Source organism: Sciurus carolinensis, unplaced genomic scaffold, assembly GCF_902686445.1.
Source record: "Sciurus carolinensis unplaced genomic scaffold, mSciCar1.2, whole genome shotgun sequence".
In the NCBI taxonomy this organism is placed as follows: domain Eukaryota; kingdom Metazoa; phylum Chordata; class Mammalia; order Rodentia; family Sciuridae; genus Sciurus; species Sciurus carolinensis.
In genome coordinates, this window is record NW_025920150.1 from 717,963 (window position 1) to 731,121 (window position 13,159).

The following is a 13,159-nucleotide window of genomic DNA, read 5'->3' on the forward strand; positions in this document are numbered from 1 at the left end:
AAGCAGAAAGAGACAGGAAGGAGCAGGGGACAAGAAATACCTTCTAGGACTCACCCCCAGCGAGTCCCACCAACTACCAATAATCTTTTCAGCTGAGGATGGATTAATCCATTGATGAGAGGGGAGTCTTCATGATTCAATCTCTTTCCAAAAGTCTCACCTCTGAACATTGCTGCACTGGGGACAAGCCTTCAACACAAAAGACTTTGGGGACATTCCAGATACAAACCACAACATGTTCTCTCACACGGGTTCTGAGGGTCAGCAATAGGGGTGGAGTAGCTGACTGATTCTGCCACAAGATTTCTCATGAGGCTGCAGTCAACTGAGCCCTCCCTTGAGTGTTGTGGGCAGATCTCCACTGCCCACTGACCTCTCCAAAGGGCTCACTGAGTGTCCTCAAGACATTGTAACTGGCTAAACACAGAGCTAATGACCCAATCGCAGAACGAAGAGTGGGTCACAGTGTCCTTCATAACCTGATCTGGAAAGTGACATTGTCACTTCTAACATATGCTATATTGTATTGGTCACACTGACCACCTTGTTAAAGTGAAGGTGGAGATTACACAAAGGTGACATAGATACCAGGAGATGGGAATCATTGAATCATGTGGCCTTCTGGCTATCATACCCTCTGACTGAGGAGAGAAGAAAATGAAGAAAGGTCCAGCATGTGGGACATAGTCGCTGCTCCTGTGACAGTAAGAACTGGGCATATCCCTGGGCAGTGCTTATATACATGACTGTAAGATCCTCACCAAGTGGATAACTAATAATTAAGATGAATTACTGACATTTAATGACTATTTACTTATTTATTTTGCTTGAAGAAAAATTTATAACTTTTGTTATCCTTCCAACTTCAAAAAAGATTTAACAAAACTTTTTAAAAACATTTTGAAAAAGTTTTATTCCAAAGGGAAAAAAGAGAAACAATCAAGAATACTATTCTTACCCATTATCTCATTCCTGTTTGGTAATGGAATGAATTGGGGTGGAAAGGAACATTGATATAAGTGAATTTTGAAATGCATAAAAAAGCAAAAGGTTACATTGTTTTTGCCCAGTTTGGCTAAAAAGTAAATGCATATGACATTAAATAGATTCTGCACAACCCACGTGGTTATGGAATATTTTCCCTTAACATTTGATTACATATGATTTATGGGACTAAAAGATATTTTGTTTTCAGTGTAAGGATTTTTACCCCTAGGTCAGTCTAGCTTTTCACTGTATAGATCTGCAAAATTATTTGTGAGAACTAAATAAACTTCTCTATGTTATTGTACTGTTTAATAGTCTGATACAATTGTGTGACACTCACAGGGTGTTTCCCCCTTTATTCGGTTAACATTATAGGCCATAAACATTGTAAAGGCATCATCTCACTATGTAATCCAATATTGACTGCTTGCACTCCTCCTTGTGCTTCTTGGTGTTGTGCTGAATTTCTAGAAATACTATAACCTACTCTTAATTACTTGTGCTGATAAGGGGGTAATGTTAACACAGGTAAGTTACATCTTGGATAAATGAACACCACAGAGTAAAGATGTGTCTTGCAGTGGCCCACTGGAAGCCTTCCCAGCTCTATCCACAGCTAGTAAAATATTTAAAGCAGAAATGTCTGGAATAGAAAATATGAGCTAACTGCCTGTTGCAGTCCTTTATCTGCCCATACTCCTTGAACATTGAAGGCTCACCCATATATCCTAAGGTCTCTTCCCTAACGTGTTAGAAAACCAATCCTGGGAGAGATGCAGGTATATTCACTGAGTCTGTGACTCACATTTGAGAATTGGCTTCTGTTGAAGAAGTGGCCAAAATATGGATAAAAATGTCTAATATTAGAGGCCTGAAAATTTGAATTCATAATCCTCATATTTCATTTTTGTCACATACACTTAATAGGCATTGTATCTAAATACATTAGCTTTTTCTATATAAATCTTCTATTAAGTTAGTAATAGAAGTTCTTAGCGAAATATTTAGTCCTGGTTTTGTTATGGGCCAGGCTATATGGACAATGACCAAACAGATTCTATTTTACCCTAAGACTCCATGTCATGTAGGAAATGCTTCTCCCATGAGAAAATTTCACCTCTGTACCCCAACAGTTGCCTAGCATAGCATGTTTGGCAACAAAAAATGGCAATTCTTTTTTTGGGGGGGGTATCGGTACTGGGGATTGAACCCAGGGCCTTGTGCTTCCAAGGCAAACACTCTACCAACTGAGCTATATCCCCAGGCCACAAAGTGGCAATTCTTACACAATGTAATAATGTTCTCCCTCTGGGGTTCCATTTTTCTTGGGCAGTGTACCCTAACATTAGTTTAAATGCTGGTAACCATTTTCTGATTTTCATAGCAGCAATTACTTATGATTAAAGTTCTGACATGCTTTAGTTATGGTATTAGAGGTGTACTCTAACCCTTGGAGGGGGTCAAAATGTGCAGACTCGCAGCCTGCCCCTCTGCCCCACCAGCTGGTGTTTTTGCTTTTAAACTTCTCTGCACTCCTGAAAAGTGAGTGTACTGTACATAAAGCATTCTTGTTAACCTAACTAGTGACTTATATTATTATATTTAATTCTTAAACCTTCAACATGTGACCTTTAAATTGAGCATATTTTCAAATCATTACTTACCTTGTAAATAGTCACTTGAATTATGGCTATAATCCTTTTATAATAATCTGCATAAAAAAGATGAAGCTTACATTTTTATTACTTTGGACTCTTAAAAAATCTGCAAATACTATTAAGAGTTTATTTTGAGGGTTGGGGAAGTAACTCAGTGTTAGAATGCTTGCCAAGCATGTACAAGGACTTGGGTTTAATCCTCAGCACCATCAAAAGAAAAAAAACTGTATTGTGTTTTAGAGTCATTTAATGTTCTTAAAATAATGATCATTTTGACTTTGATTTTCATGTAGAAAAGGTTAACACTGGAACTGTTTATAGTTAAAGATTTTATCATATATCTATCTAAGCAGTGCCCCCATGGTCAGTGAAACATATTTTACAACTTGCAGAGACTTTATTTTTGTTTTGTTTTGTTTTTCTTTTTTTTTAATTTATTTTTTATTGTAAACAAATGGGATACATGTTGTTTCTCTGTTTGTACATGGCGTAAAGGCATACCATTTGTGTAATCATAAATTTACATAGGGTAATGTTGTTTGATTCATTCTGTTATTTTTTCCCTTCACCCCCACCCCTCCCACCCCTCTTTTCCCTCTATACAGTCCTTCCTTCCTCCATTCTTGCCCCCCTCCCTAACCCTAAATCTAACCCTAACACTAACCCCTCCCACCCCCCATTATGTGTCATCATCCATTTATTAGCGAGATCATTCCTCCTTTGGTTTTTTGAGATTGACTTATCTCACTTAGCATGATATTCTCCAATTTCATCCATTTGCCTGCAAATGCCATAATTTTATCATTATTTATGACTGAGTAATATTGAGACTTTCTATATTATAACCATGGAGTAAATATACTCCATGATTACTGTTAATACCTCTGTGTTATGTGATATGGTACTGTATATGGAATTACCAACATTTTAAAATTTCAAAGAAACATTGAAAATCTATTGCTCTGAATGAAAGTCTGTCACTCCAAATGGAAATGTGCTCAAATTTGACCAGTTCAGTTTAAGACATGGAACAGCAACTTGAAGAAGGAAAAATGAAGATAGTTTACAATTAATGGGTTAAACCTTGTTATTGTAATCTTATGGTTAGTCTTATTTCTAAATGAAAAATTATACGTATTTGATACCATGTCTGATTATTACTTTGTTAAAAGCAAAAGTAGTCATGTGATGTGCTAAATATAAATTGTTTTTAAATGTTTAAATCATGCCAAAATATTATGTATGTGTCATCCAGGGTTTATTGTTAATCTTTTACTGAGTACATGGACTGGGATAAAGGGCTTGTACTGTGAACTTTTTATTAATGAATAAATAGTAAATGTTAGTCATGCACACACACACATACACACACACACACACACAAACACACATGGCATAGAACATTTCCATTGGAGAGAAAATTTAGCTGCAAAGGGACCTTACCCACTTTGTAAAATGGCCCCACTATATCTGGCTGCAGCAGCAAACAGGTATTCTCTATAAGCAGCTGAAAGTGCTTCACAATTAACTAGTTCATCCAGGCCTTTTACCCAAATAGTCACCCAGTTGCTTAAGCTTGCCAACAAATACAGACCAGAGATGAGCAGAAGAAGCAGGGGCTGTTGGCTTGGGCTGAGAAGAAGGCTGCTGGCAAAGGGGATGTCCCCATGAAGAGACTGTCCTTTGAGCAGAGGTCCATACCATCACAGGAGAAAGTGATTCAGGTATTATGGGTCCCTCCTTCACCCCATGCAAGGTGGAGAATTCATGTAAATGGTAGGGAAAATATGTTCATTAGCTGTTCATTGTGGTGACCAAAATACCTCACAAGAACACCTTAGAGGAGAAAAAGTTTATTTTGGCTCAAGGTTTCAGAGATTTTAGTCCCTGGTCAGTTGACTCCATGGCTCTGGGCCCAATGTGACATGGCACATTATGGGAGAAGGGTGTAGCAGAGAAAAGTACCTTAACTCATGGCAGCCAGAAAGCAGAGTGACACAAAATACTAACTCTAAAAGCATCCACCAGTGACCTAATTTCTCCAGCCACACCCTACCCTGTCTACAGTTACCACCCAGTAAAGAAATCTTTTTGAACTATTTATCTATCAAAAGGATTAATCCACAGGTGATGTTATAACTCTTATAATCTAATCATTTCCCCTCTGAACACTTCTGCCTTGCACCACATGAGTTTTTTGGGGACACCTCATATCCAAATCCTAACAGAAGCCTTTCTTGTATCAGAGTGTCACTTCCCACATAATCATCCAGCTCTGGTTCCCAAGGACAGTACTATCGCAAAGCCCCAGTAAAAGATATGTTTGATCTTTAGTGGCAATTGCAAATGTTTATAAAGTAAAGGTTTGTTTACCTGGGACTTGGTCTCTGCTAGTGCCTCTGGCCAGTAAGCCATCTTCCACTTCTCACACCATGGCAGTAGCCTCTTGGGACCTTTGTCTGCACCAAAGAAAGATTCCCCTTCTGACCAGACAGCCCATGGTGGGAGGTGGAAAGGGCCTTTCTGAGAAGTAAAATTCAAATAATAAATAATCAAAGGATCCCCAGGCAGGCTCAGGACTTGGAAGCAAGCAAGGTCTACATGTCACCTGCCACAGCCCTCACCAGGCCCCCTCTGCAGGGTCCACTGTGTACCCATGGCTCAAACCTCTAGTGTTGCTGCCTCCTCAACCCAGCTCACCTATTTCACTGCCACTTGTTTTTCCAGGGAAGGAAAACTATTTGATATTTAGGAGTTCTATATATTTTCTGGATATTAATCCCTTGATCACATATATGATTTGCAAATATTTTCTCTGTTCTTTGTGTTGCCTTTTGACTTTGTTGACACATTTTGTTTTGTTTTGGTGCCAGGGATTCAACCCAGGGACACTCGATTAACTATGGTTTTAACCAGCAAACTAGGGGAAGGCAGGTTAGGAGAGTACAGAAAGGGTCAGCTGCTTTGGGAGTTGATCACGTCCAAAGTGGACCTAATTTTTCTGGCCCCTGGCCCACCAGCTTCAAGGTCTAGAGCTTCACCTGCATTGCTGGGAGGCCCATGAGAGAGTCAGCTGAAGAAGTGACATGACCAGCCTAACTCACAGCAAAGTGAAACCCACTGGCCAGTACATGACACACGTCTGCATGCACAGAGCTCCCGAAAACCTCTTTTAGAGACTCACCCTTAACAAAGGTAGCCAAGGACCCCCAGACACTTGAGGAAGTCTGCCTTAACCTGAAAGACAGAAAACAGACAAATAAATTTAGGGACTCAGAAAAGGCAGAGACTAAAATACAAATTTTTAAAAATTATATCTTTGGTGTTTCATGAGACAAGAATACTCTACATTTATCTTTCACTAATAGATATTAAAATTGAGAACAAAAATTAAAAAGTTGAATGGAAGAATCAGACAATAAAGTGATGAAATCCCAAAATGTACAACAATGATAAAAGATGTAGAAGAAAAATAATAAGAAAATTCAATGATTATTCCAGAGTGTCCAATAAGAAAATAATACACATTTAAGAAATTTAGAGTAGAGAAAATATAGGGGAGAAAATGATCAGAAAATTCAAGATTTAACAAGACTAAAAGTTTCCAATTGGAAAGGACTCATTCAGTGTTTAATCCAAGAACTGAAAAAAGGCTCTGGGAAGGCACATGAGCATGAACTTTCAGAAAACAAAGAAAGAACCAGCATTGGTTTTGTTTTTGAGTGCTGGGAATAAATCCAGGGACTGCATATCAGTAAATATGCCACCACTGAGCTGCACCACAAATGCAAGAATAGATTTTTAAATCCCCCAAATAAATAATAGGTAACAAAAAGGATTTTAAAAAATGAGAATAGCAACAACAGATGTTACAAAAACAATGGCACAATCCTTTAAAATTGAGATGCAAAATAATCTCCAAAGTAAATGCTATCATTTTTTTCTAAGCAATATATTCCCTCCAACTTCTAATGTTTCCTTCATCCCCAAGGTGATAATGTTAGGAGGTGAGGACTTTGGAAGATGGTTAGGTCATGAGGGTGCAACTTTCTTAAAACCCTGGTTCTTTGCACAAGATGCATGATTCACTACTATTTGTCATAATCCTTAACAACATCCAGCTTTTAAAATATTTACAAATGTAGGAATGCCAGGCTAGCTGAGTCACAGGTAAGGTCTGTGGAGTCAAGACCCCCACACTCCGGGAGTTGGGTAGAAGCAGGTTTGTAGTGAGCAGCCTGCAAACTTGAAGGAACAGGTATACATTTTATAAGTTTCTTACCCAATCACAATGTGCCACGGGGGATTAGACCACCAGGCTTCTACTCAGGTTCCCTTGGTAACCCTAAGTCAACTTGGGGCAGTTGTTTACATTCCTAGGTGGTCTGAGCGGAATGCTCCTCTCTGCAGGTTTACACACTTGAGACATTAACTGCTGTGAGCAAAGAACTAGGATTTCTCCCAACACTAATCTAATCTGGTCTTTGTTGGTTGTGATTCATCCTCCAGTTCCAGCTTCTTCCTCAACCTTATTTCTCAGCATTCTACAAAATATTCTCCACTCCAGGCATGAAGATTATTTCCCCTACATACACCAAGCTTTCTAGACTACTTACCTCCAAGAAGAAAGGAAGGAAGGAAGATAAGCAAATGCCCCTTTTATCAATTTTTTGAAATTTTATCAACTTGCTGAATTATTTTTGTTTTATTTTCAAAGGTAGTTTTTTCCCAGCTTTTATTCTTTTAACATTTAACAAAAGAAGATTTCCCAAAGTTTAAAAAATCTTTGAAAACCATAGTTTCCTCTTATTTACACAATATATGAGTACAGGTTCCAATATCTTACAAATATTGTGTTAGAAAAACAGTTGCAAGTCATGATGTAACTCACTGCTTTTAGATGAAAGGGCTAATGGACTACTTCTCATATTTCAACAGTTTTTGTTACTTGTTATCCTGATATATTAACTATTAGGCACCTGAGAGGCTGGAAGACTACTGAACATGAGCTTCAACACCTCCTATTTTGTTTGATCTGATTTATTTTCAAAACTTACCATATTTATATTTCTTTACAACTTTGCTTCATTCACAGGTAAGATAACTTTATTCTCACTATCCTAAATGATCAAATATTAACCACATGAACTGTTAATATCTATACAGATTTAAAAATCAAACATAAAACAAATAGCCAAGTTATATAAATTATACATTTAATCCTAGGGAGCTCACTATGGCTTTGTAAGCAATCTAGGTTTTAGAGACATGTGACAACACTTCAGTTTCCATGCTCTGAACTATATTTAAAAAAAAAAAAAAACATAAAAAAGGACTGACAATACTTGGAGTAATACTTCACTTATAATCAAGAAACCTAAGATTAAAAATTCTAAATTCTAGTTTTATTTTTATTTAAAAATACATGCATATGCCCATGATCAAGCTTATTTTCAATGCGCATTACTTCAATTTTGATGACCTGGTTTGTTCTGACAAGTCCTTTTACAAGCTGAACACCAAAATAGGAAAACTCCTGTAGATTTTCACTGGCATTATCACCAATTATGTATATTGCTTCCTTTCTAATGGTGATGGGTGACTCTCATCAGCCTTTTATCACCTGAACAGTTTTCCCCAAGGATAATGATAATAACTAAACTGATGCAGTTGTGTTGAAAGCTGTAAAATACCAAAGCATCTGAAGATAAATGCTATCAACATAATTGAAAATCGGAGTTGCCAAAGAAGCTGTCACCAAGATTAACTGAACTGCCATGTTTACCTTGCTGATGAACGTTGGTTTTCACCTAGCAGAAGCATAACAAGGATTGAAATACTTAGCTAGTGTTCGCATTGTTGGAAGGGTTTGGTGTCTGACATAAAAAACAGCAGGAATCAACATTACATTTCTTGAAATTATCATATAAGTAAGTGGAACAAATCGGTTAGCCCAGCTAAAGCAAAAACTCCTAGTACAACATTAAAATCTTCAATAATCAAATATCCCAAAACTGAGTCCAAGACAATTCTTGTCATTGACAACATATTTGGGATTGTCAAGGATTTTCATACGTACTGGCGGCGCTCGCCCGGACCCACCCACCTCCTCGGACCCCCGCAGCGGCATCTTCTCCTGCCCCAGACCCTGGGGGCCGCCTTGCCCGCCCAGGCGCAATGGGTCCCTGGACCAGCTCTGGGCAGCGGCAGGGCAAGGGCGACCAAGCGCAGCGACCAGTGCTTGGCCTGGCAGGTCAGGCAGCAGGGCGCCAGCGGTAGCAACCCCTACCTGGCCGTACCCCAGCACCCAGACAGCCACTCGCAGTGTCCCCCCACGGGCCATGCGCGCCAAACGCGAGGCAAGGCCACCATGGTCCTGCGGCAGTGCCTCGGGACAGAAGCGGACAGAGATCAGCATCCCGGATCACCGGCCAACTGCTTCTCCATCCAGACCCCGCAATCCCGGGGAAGCATGGCCCCTGCTGCCTCCAACCTAGTGTCAAATCCCAGCACGCTCCACTAGCTGAAAATTTTCATCAAGACTGAATGATAATTCAATGAAATTTTGGCATTTAGTCAATAATACCATTATGGATCTGTGTGTGTGTGTGTGTGTGTGCATGTGTGTGTGTGTGTGTGTGTGTGTGTGTGTAAGAGGAAATCAGACAGGCCCTAGTTTATATATCAACTATTGAACTAGTTAAGATTTGTTCCTGCAGAAATCAATTTATGTTTTCAACAAAGCCATTCCTTCCTTCACACTAAGATATCAAGTCATTCGTATTTTAACAGTTTATTAACCACAAAATTCATCCACAAAGGATGTTCAGTTCCATGGTTTGTAATATATCCAAATAGTTGTGTAAAAATCACACAATTTAATTTTAGGCTTGACTTCCTTGTATAAACATTTTATATGTATACAATTTAATATTTTACTTAATGTAATATTCCTTAATATAATAATTTAAATACAGTTCAGTGTATCTTTATTTTTTCTGTTTCATTTTGTCTTTCTGAATGAAGATCTCTGGTTACATAGATATACATTTAAAATGCATGTTTGGGCAACTCAAGAAATTAAACTGGTTTAAATAAGTTACACATCAACCAAATATCTGTAATTGTTATAAAAATTGAAACATTATTTTGGTCTATATAATTAAATATTGCACCATCAGCTAAGGTACAGCCCTCTGGTCTACCACCAAGTACACATGCACATACACACACACACACATACACAGACATAACTGCACATATTTTTATACTTATAATAAGACCAAGAACTGTACTTTAGAATATATCCTCTATGCAGTTTGTAAAGCAACTACCAAACAAGAACAAATAATGCAGACAATGTTCCATAACACAATAATGCACAATGTCTGTGGACACTCTGGGTTCTGTCAGATATTTTGAATAGAAAAGCTGCCTGCTTATCTGCAGATACTCCCAGAGAGAACACTCACTGCTTCAGTGAGTGTTCAGGAGGATCCCAATTCTCACAGAAATCCCTATAGGAAACGGGCATGAAAAGCCAAATTTTTCTGAAAGTTGTTGACAGATGCAGTGCACATATTATTCATCTTGACTCAGAGATTTTTAAAAAACAAAACAGGGGTCACATGATGGGAAGTCCATGAGACAAATGAGGACAGGAGCCCTTGGGGTGTGCCGAGGATGGTGGGGAAGGACAGCAGTGCCATCGGGCAAGTGGAATGGACATTTGCTGACAGAGGGAAGGAGGTCTGTGTGACACCTCTTCAGTTAATCAACAGTAACTGATCACGAGGGCTTGACCAGAGGAGCGAGGCTGTTCTTGGCAGAGCTGGCCTGGAATGCCCTGCATTCTGAGAGTTGGACAGCCAGGGAGGCAGTGGTGACCATGGTGCTCAGTTGGTCATAGGGAAGAGCTGATGTTGTGAACTTGTTGAGAGAGATGATCCCAAGTTTAAAGTTCAGAAGGACTTGAGGTAAACTGCTTCCCATGTGGGGGGTCAGAGAAAAGGAAGGCTGGTCATGGCCTGAGCCCTTCTCTTTTTTTATCTTTTTTAAACCGGGGATCGAACTCAGGGCCCTGTACTTGCGAGGCAAGCACTCTACCAGCTGAGCTATCCCCCAGCCCCTGAGCCCTTCTCTTGATCCTGCCACCTCTTACAGCGAAGCTTCTCTCCCTGCACAAGCTTTGCTTAGGATGTTTGAGGGAGTGAGGAGAGCTCCTGCTTCAGTGGTCCAGGGTATAAACCAGGGTGTACAGGTTTTCAGGGGTATCTGGCCAGGGAAGTGACTACTTTCCTGATCCCAGGAGTGGAACTCTGGCACATCACTCATTTTCTCTAAATGTCAGTGTCCTCCACTGATGTGGTTGAACATGTCCCCCAAAGACTCATGGGATGGAACCTTGGTCCCTAGCATGGCAGTGTTGAGGTGGAGGACCTTGTGAGACCTGGGGCCCGCTGCTGGCTCCTTATGACACAGGTCGCCACCCTGCAAGTGGGTAGATAATGGGCTTACCGAGACAGGTGCTTCCCACAGGAGAGGTTTGGTGTACAGTGAGGCCCCCTTGCCACAGTATGCACCCCTCTGTTTGTGGATGGCTCCCTTTCTGATTCTCTTCCATGTGGTGAGACCATCAGGGAAACCTCACCAGAGAGCAACAGATGAGGTCGCCTTATATTGGGTTTTGAGACAAAAAAAAAAAAAAAAAGACCTAAATTAACATTTTTCTCTGTGAAGCATCCAGATTCAGACTCAGGTATTTTATTATAGTCCCTCTTCTTTGAACCCCTGCTTCTTCCCATCAAGGCTGCCTGGAGTGTTTAAGAGTACCAAAGGCTGGTGCAGATAGTTCCGAGGGTGTTCTGAACCTCAGAGCATTTTCCTCCTTCTAACTGCAGATGCCCTCAAGAAAATCAGAAAAATGTATTCTGGAACCAAAGGCTGTCTGAAGACTCACTCCATGTAAGTCCTGGGGAGTTACTGCCTGCTGTCATCTGGAGGACCACCATGAGGCCAGTCAGCTGTGGGAACCAGGATAGGGAGCTCACTACAGAAACACGCCTGCCAAGTCACAAGCCTGGTCACGTGCCCCATGTCCCCAGAGTCAGCAGTGTTATACATAGGTGCTGTGAGCCAGTGTGCCTCAGTGGGTGTGTGTGGTAATACTCCAGGTACCTAGCACAATTCTCAGTAGCAACTTCCACAATAAAAATCAGAACACATATTCTCCCTGCATGGACTGGGGCCAGCATCATCCCAGCAGTATGTGGTAGGCTTTTTTGTCTGCTGTGCCCACTCCACGACTGGATAGACCATGACAGAGAAGAGTGATGCAGGTTGAGGCAAGCTGTTGAGTGAAAGAGCCAGATGTGTGCCTGTGCCCGAAGTCCAGAGTGGATGCTCTAAACCAGAACCTGGAGTTGCCATTCACTCAGTAATGAGTCAATATGTCAGGGGAATCCAGCATTGCCAGGTCTGCTTGGAACGTCCCAGGCTAGAGATGGCCCAAACACTACCCATCTGAGAGTCTCAAAGGTCTCGTAACCCAAGGCAGCTCATGCACATAGGTCTGTGGACATTGCAAAGTACTAGTGTGAAAAGACATTTGAAACCCATATGCTTCTGGTCAGATCACATACTCTGAGGCTGGGAGACACCACTTAGGAAAAATTTTCAGCTGGTGGAGGTCTGACATAGTTAGGCCTCTCCAGCACACCACAAATCACCAAATCCCAATAAGAACTGGGGAGATGCTTCTTGTATTCTGGACATTTAGATGTGAGCCATATTAGCTACACACTACAGACATGACTCCTAAGACTACTAAGACTAAGACTAAGACTAAGAAGACTGAACTGTCCACTTGACTACTAGCCTGGAGTCTGTCACATTGGTTGCAACACACCCTCAAAGGTGTTGCAGAGAGCCTCCACGTTCAAGAGTGTCTCTCCTTATGACTCACTCCCTCTGTGCTGGTTGGTGAGGGCACACAGAGGGAACTGACTAACTCAACAAATTCACACACAAGACTGAGAATAGAACCAGAGATCATTATTTCTAATTTTCAGCAATTTCAAGTTTGTGGCTAAGGAGGGGTCTATCTAAGAGGAGGTAAGACTCTGCATGACCCTCACAGTGCTAGATAAAGAGTTTGTGGCAGGGAAGGAAGAGGCTCAGTGTTACTGCAGCATCACCTCTTCTCACCAGGCTAGTCCTGATGCTGAGTCAAGCAGACCCCAAGACCACAGAGCCACAGAATTAGATCCTCAGACAACCAAGTGCCAGCCCAATGGACACTTCTCTGGTCAACTCACATAGACGCTGTGCAGGAGGGAAGTTCCTTCTCTACAGAACACATTCTGTGACAGTTGGTTTGGAATGTCCTGAGCTCTGAGCCACTTGGGAGACAAGGGGACCCAGGTCCCCAAGTGTGGTCACCTGGTCTCCCAAACACACTGAGAAACAACTGACAGTGTGAAGATGGTAGGAATGGAAGGTTGCAGGCTTTCCTT

At 40.9% G+C, this 13,159-nt stretch overlaps 1 non-coding gene and 1 pseudogene across 1 annotated transcript; both read right to left on the bottom strand.

Annotated features, from left to right (window-relative positions):
* Nucleotides 1-2,170: 2,170 nt before the first annotated feature.
* On the bottom strand, nt 2,171-2,249 carry Trnap-ugg (transfer RNA proline (anticodon UGG)). The gene has a single exon. It is a non-coding gene; the product is annotated as a tRNA-Pro (tRNA).
* A 6,052-nt stretch (nt 2,250-8,301) lies between these two features.
* LOC124974477 (cardiolipin synthase (CMP-forming)-like) lies at nt 8,302-9,063 on the bottom strand (annotated as a pseudogene).
* Nucleotides 9,064-13,159: the final 4,096 nt, after the last annotated feature.